This window comes from Macadamia integrifolia, chromosome 11, assembly GCF_013358625.1.
Source record: "Macadamia integrifolia cultivar HAES 741 chromosome 11, SCU_Mint_v3, whole genome shotgun sequence".
Classification (NCBI taxonomy): Eukaryota; Viridiplantae; Streptophyta; class Magnoliopsida; order Proteales; family Proteaceae; genus Macadamia; species Macadamia integrifolia.
In genome coordinates, this window is record NC_056567.1 from 9,546,946 (window position 1) to 9,553,242 (window position 6,297).

General features: G+C 40.1%; 1 pseudogene; it reads left to right on the plus strand.

Moving 5' to 3' along the window:
* The first annotated feature begins 3,008 nt into the window (after positions 1–3,008).
* LOC122092631 lies at positions 3,009–4,871 on the plus strand (annotated as a pseudogene).
* Positions 4,872–6,297: the final 1,426 nt, after the last annotated feature.

Sequence of the window (6,297 nt, forward strand, 5' to 3'; positions counted from 1 at the left end):
TCAGTTCCAATTCCATTCAGAGTTCTAATTTCCAAGAACATCTATTTCGACATTTCCATTTCCATTTCCGTTCCCATATCCAGGAACAATAAAAACATGGTCATGATGAGGAACATTCAGTTCCTGTTCCAGACTTAGACTGTTCTAAGTCCCATTAAATTTACATGCTTAATGTAAGCTTCCGCACGAACTCCCTTTGTGAGGGGATCGGCTACCATATCACTTGTAGGTATATAGGTTACTTTAATTTCACCTTTTCCTACTATATCTCGAATATAGTGCCACTACATATTTCTATATGTTTCCCCTTCGAGTTATTATGGCTTGATTATCACAAGATATTTTCACTGGTCCATTTACAAGATCCAGCCCAAATTCATTTATTTCCACTGGTCTAATTACAAGATCCAGCCCATATTTATTTCCACTAGTCTAATTACAAGATCCAGCCCAAATTTATTTCCACTGGTCTAATTACAAGATCCAGCCCAAATTTATTTCCACTGATCTATTTACAAGATCCAGCCCAAATTTATTTCCACTGGTCTAATTACAAGATCCAGCCCAAATTTATTTCCACTGATCTATTTACAAGATCCAGCCCAAATTTATTTCCACTGGTCTAATTACAAGATCCAGCCCAAATTTATTTCCACTGATCTATTTACAAGATCCAGCCCAAATTTATTTCCACTGGTCTAATTACAAGATCCAGCCCAAATTCATTTAGCAAATGTCTTATCTACTCTGCATGAATACCATATTACAAGCAACATACTTAGCTTCCAGTGGGTGCCTAGCAACACACCCTTGTTTCTTGCTACCCCAAGAAACTATTGCACCTCCATATATAAACACATAACCAGAGGTGGACTTAGAGTCATCTCTATCACCTCCGAAGTCATCATCAGAGTATCCAATAACCTCAAGCTTTTCCGCTTGAAAACACAATTTCAAGTGTTTAGTTCCTTTAATATATATCATAATCCTTTTCACAGCTTCCCAATGGGTAGAGCCAGGATAGCTTTGGTATCTACTTACCAAACAGACTGGATAGGCCAAATCCGGTCGTGTACACAACATTGCGTACACCAAACTACCTACTGCTTGAGCATAAGGTACATTCAACTTTTCCTGTCCTTCTTGAGGACATTGACTTTTTGATAAAGTCTTTCCCAATACTATTGGAGTTGAAGAGGGATTGCAATTCTGCATCCCGAATCTTTTCAATACAGAGTTCAAGTATTTTTCTTGACTCAAACACAATCTACGTTGTGTTCGGTTTCTAATGATTTGAATTCCTAGAATATAGGATGCTTCCCCCATATCCTTCATTTCAAATCGATTACTAAGTTCGTACTTGGTTCTCTCCAAGTCATTTCCAGCTACTCCCACTCTTCAAAATATATATACAGTTGTCCAATTTGACAACTATGAATCCTAATTAAAGGATCATGAACATTAGGACAAAGTATATACGAATATACAATATTTTCCTGTCCCATTCCCCGAAAACCTTTAGGTTGTCGCATAAGTGTACAATTTCTTCCAACTCACCGTTGAGAAAAGCATTTTTGACATCCATTTGGAACAACTTTAAGTCCAGATGTTCAACAAGTGTCAAAAACAATTTCCTCCTACAACGGTTCCTCTTCTAGTTTCTCTAGAAATTCCGCATCATGACTAATCCATGTGCAAGTGCCGTTCACATGGAACCTTTCCCCTAATTCATAAGGTTTAATCTAATCATGCAATAACATTAAATCCATGGAAAAACACTCCATAATGTTGGGTTTTTTCGAAATCAAAGTTCTATATGTCAGCATAATTTCAGATCCCAACCACCTTCCATTGCATATTATCAATTTCAGATCTCATATCATAAATAATCCCATGCAAATGCACAAAAATAAAACTTTAAGCATAATTCACAAGATCCGTACAAAAATCGGATCGTCAGGCTCATTTTGCTTGAACAACCATAATAACTAAGCTTAAAAAAAAAATTTCCAATACAAAGATTGCATTGATTTCCAGCCTTTTCCTGATGTCCAAAGTCATTTTGTCAACTTTTAGTAACATGTCGATTAACTCATTTTCGACATCAAAAAAAAACTTAACTTGCATTGGAAGTCCATAAGTCATTAGCATCAGGACATATTTCATGTCAGACCTTCCATTGATTCACTAGGTGAACAAAGATTGGGTTCAACCGAACAAATCTCCTCAATTCATTCATAATTCCAAAACATATCAACCTATAATACAGACATTATAATGCCAAGGTGATAACGAAAAACAGGAATTCAAATTAAGATTGCCATTCAATGTCTTGAATGCAACCACATATGCATGTGAAGAACATTAGAAATGCGTCTCCACTTTATATATAAAACTCTGATAGCAGCATATTCAATATTATTTAAAATTAATAATAATAATAAAATATTTAGATGAAATTGTAAGTGGACAAACATTGTTATATATATGACCGAACTAGTACAAATAGCACCACTATGATTGTAAAATAAATTATAATTGTTCAGATAAGTTACCGGACCATTATATGAAAGAATTAAAAAAAATGAGCACTAGGCTAGTAAAATAATAAATTATTATAATCAATTGTTCCATATAAGACAAGAAAATTGAATATATATACGTACCACACTATTATAATATAAAACATAATATTATGTAAACAACAAACAACATAATAGTGATAAGTAATAAGTGAACCCATGTGATCATGCATATTTAATATTATATAAGTAACAAACAATATTATATAATTATAAATTATAAGTGGCCCTCTGATAATTAAAGGTCACCATGTGATTAAAATAATAAATAGATTATTATTTTTTTTTTTTTTAAACCAATTCAGTCAGCATGATATGACATTGGTTTTAAAATAATAAAAAGAATAATATATTTTTTTTTTATAAACCAATTCAGAATTCAGAGAGTATTATATTAAACAAATAATATCCTCTCATTCAAAAACAATAAAGCACTGTGGACTTATACGGCAGATGTGAGGATAAATTAAAAAATATCTTGAGTTGCACTTACCTGTCGGCAGCAACTTGTCGGCAGTGACCGGTGCTGGTGAGGATGAACAAAAAAAATAACTTACCTGTGGGCAATCTCCCAACACCATTAGCAATCTCCCAACACCATCATCACCACTGTCTGCCGCTATCTCCACCCCCAACCTCCTCCACACCTCTCTCTCTCTGTGAAAGCAAGACTACTAGCATCACCACCAGAACCTCCCTTAATGCCCTCTTACTGTTTCCCTCTCAATCTCTGTGTGTGCGAGTCTTAGTCCTTCCAGAACAAGGAAAACGCCACCAACTTCACCACCAGACTCACTCTGTCTCTATCTCTTTCTCTCTGAGACGATGAAACCAGAAGGAGTGATACTGCAAAGGAACAGCAGCAGTTGCAGAAGCAGCCGAAAGATCCTCCCAGCAAACTATGTGAGATCAACACCACTCCTGCCCAACACCGACGGCGCATCAGAGGGGCCGGTTGTCCAGAAATACGGCGGCGCCACCTCATCGTTTACTCGCCCCAACAAACCAAGAAACGTCGCAGTAATCATCCGTTCACTCCTCGGCCTCATCCCACTTCCTTCCATACTCCCCACCTCCACGTGTCGGTGACTCAGCATCCCGTCCCGTTTCTCTCCGGCACCTTCACTCGGCCGTAAAGTCACCGGCACCCTCTTCGGAAACAGGAAAGGCCATGTCAGCTTCGTGGTTCAAGAAGATCCACGGTCGGAACCGGTGTTACTACTGGAGCTAGCCATGTCCACGTCGGCATTAGTGAAGGAGATGTCGTCGGGGCTCGTCAGGATCGCTCTGGAATGCGATGTTGGTGAGAAGAAAAACGTCAAGATCAGCCACCGGCGGGCAGCTCGATCCTCAGAAACTCAGAGTGTTGTAATCGCCGCTGCTTGCTTGGGACGAAAACCGTGCCGTCTGACCTCAGATGCAAGAAAATCAGTTCAGCGGCGTTTTAGATCTCGGCGCTGATCGCCCAAGCTTCAGCTATCGGCGGTGTTTTAGATCTCGACCGTAGCTCCTGGTACCAATGGGTACTTTGTTGCATGATTTTCATTCCTCATCTTTTCCTTCTTGGTAAGGGAAATATACTTTATTTGCACAGGAACTACACTATCAGTCGCCATGGAAGGAGGAGTTCAGTCTAGATCCAGGTAAGGATCCATGTCGAGGAAGAAATAGTCTCCAGATTTCAAATCCTGAGCTTCGATGAGCTTATTTGGTTAGGATTTGGTAACAGCCAAGAAGCGGCCTCGGTTTCTTCTCCGTCACCGTCCGCATCGTTGAGGTCATCGTCATCGCAATCATCACCGTTAGACTTGACGACGGCGGCGGCGGTGGCGGTGGCAGGTTTGTACAAGGGGACGACTGGGGATCGTTCGTGTCGGCGAGCGAGTGGGTGCGAGTGGGTTTGCCGAGTGAATGTCACGGTCACAGGTAACACATAGAGCTGCGGCGTCGGCTTTGCAAGTGAAGCTTGCTGGGGCTTGCTCGCAGACATCGCACATCCGCACGCGCTTGTGACGGGACGCAAGCTTGTTGAGTCGATCGAATCTATAGCTCTGATACCATTGTTGTACTTTGGAGACAGAAGAGAAGAGTCAAAACCGGAGATAGCACAGGATTTTTGGGGCTCCAACTTATTGATCAACATAATATATTTTCCAGCTCTTTTATAGAGCCAATAGATCCGTTGAACAACGGCTCTTTTCCAATCAACGGAATCGCCCCCAAAAATTCTCCTTCTTGTGACCGTTATCACAGTAATTCCATGATGAGGCCGAATGGCCACCTCACCAACAGTGACATGGGGTTTAAGAGGCCGCCCTAAACACCGGTCTTGATGAAAATCGGCTAGGTTGGGGTCGGCTAGCTTCAGATATCTAATCTGGAGGACGGACTATGGGAGTAGTAGCAACGATGGTCCCGATAGTACGGCGCTGCTGAGTTGAGTGTGGAGGACGAACAGAGGAAGAGGAGTTGGGTTTGGAAGCAGCGCAACACCAAGAGTTGTCAATGCAATGATGGTGGGAGCACTTGGAGGGTCATGTTTGTGGAGGTGGAGATTGAGATCTCTGGCAGAGGAGGAGGAGGAGGAGTGGTCCGGGGAGATAAGGGAGATTCAAAGAAAGGAAGAAAATTAAAGAGAAAGAAAAGAGAGAGAGAGAGATTAGAGGGTATATTAAGTGCTTCACAAAAAAATATATTTGGTATTTAAAAAATATATATATTTGCTGACATCAACATATAAGGTATATTCTGAATTAAGGGAATAGGTGGCGACATTTGGTCCGATAGCCATGGCGGCGGAACCCAGCCCAAGCCTGTTAAGATGCTCGATGAAGACTTTTTCAAGAGAGGAACAATGATTGAGTACCTTCATGCCTTTGGCACCAAAGTTGTAGGAATCACAATGGAGCTCCTTTAAACCCTTGCAGTTGATGATGAAATTGGCGGTGCCTATATCGTACACATCAGTGCAAGAATGGAGGTTGAGGCTAGTGAGGTTATGACATTGGAGAGAGATGAGGACAAGAGCATTGTCATCGTGAGTGAGGATCTACATTTGGATGGGGATCACATCTGAGGACAAGTGTGATGACGACATTGAAGCGAGTGAAGAGAAAGGGGATGATCGGGAAGAGGCAATCGAATTTGGCTGAGGAGAGGTGGCGGAGAGGGGTAATTTTGGGTTAATGAAAATGTGCTACATATATGCATTTTACTCAGAAGGGCTAAAACGTCATTTTATAGCATCACTTAAAAGGGATTGATGATAAGGGGTCTAAGCGCAATTTGATATTAAACAGAGGGTGTTTCTATAATAATTGCATTCTCTAGGGGTAGCACTGTAAATTATCCATTTTAATTTACTTTCCTTCCACATTCATACTTATCTTTGTTAATAGTGGATTTAAGTGTTGTCATAATTCACACATGAAAGAAGAATGTCAGAGATTAAGATAGGGACTTTTTTTAAAAAAAATATATAAAATGAAAATTAATAGATTCTTTTTATCATGGCCAATGTTAATAGACCAAGATGGTTATGAGAAGTACTTGACATTCATAGCTAACTGCAATAATGGGGGAGGTTTCTGGTGGGAGAGTAAACTAATCATCACCTCTTTTTATGTACTAATTCTTTTGCACCTTTGGCAAAATCTAGGTCTTCGTCTCCATGTTCATGATCTTCAGAGAAAAAGGTAAAAGAGTCCTTTGACAC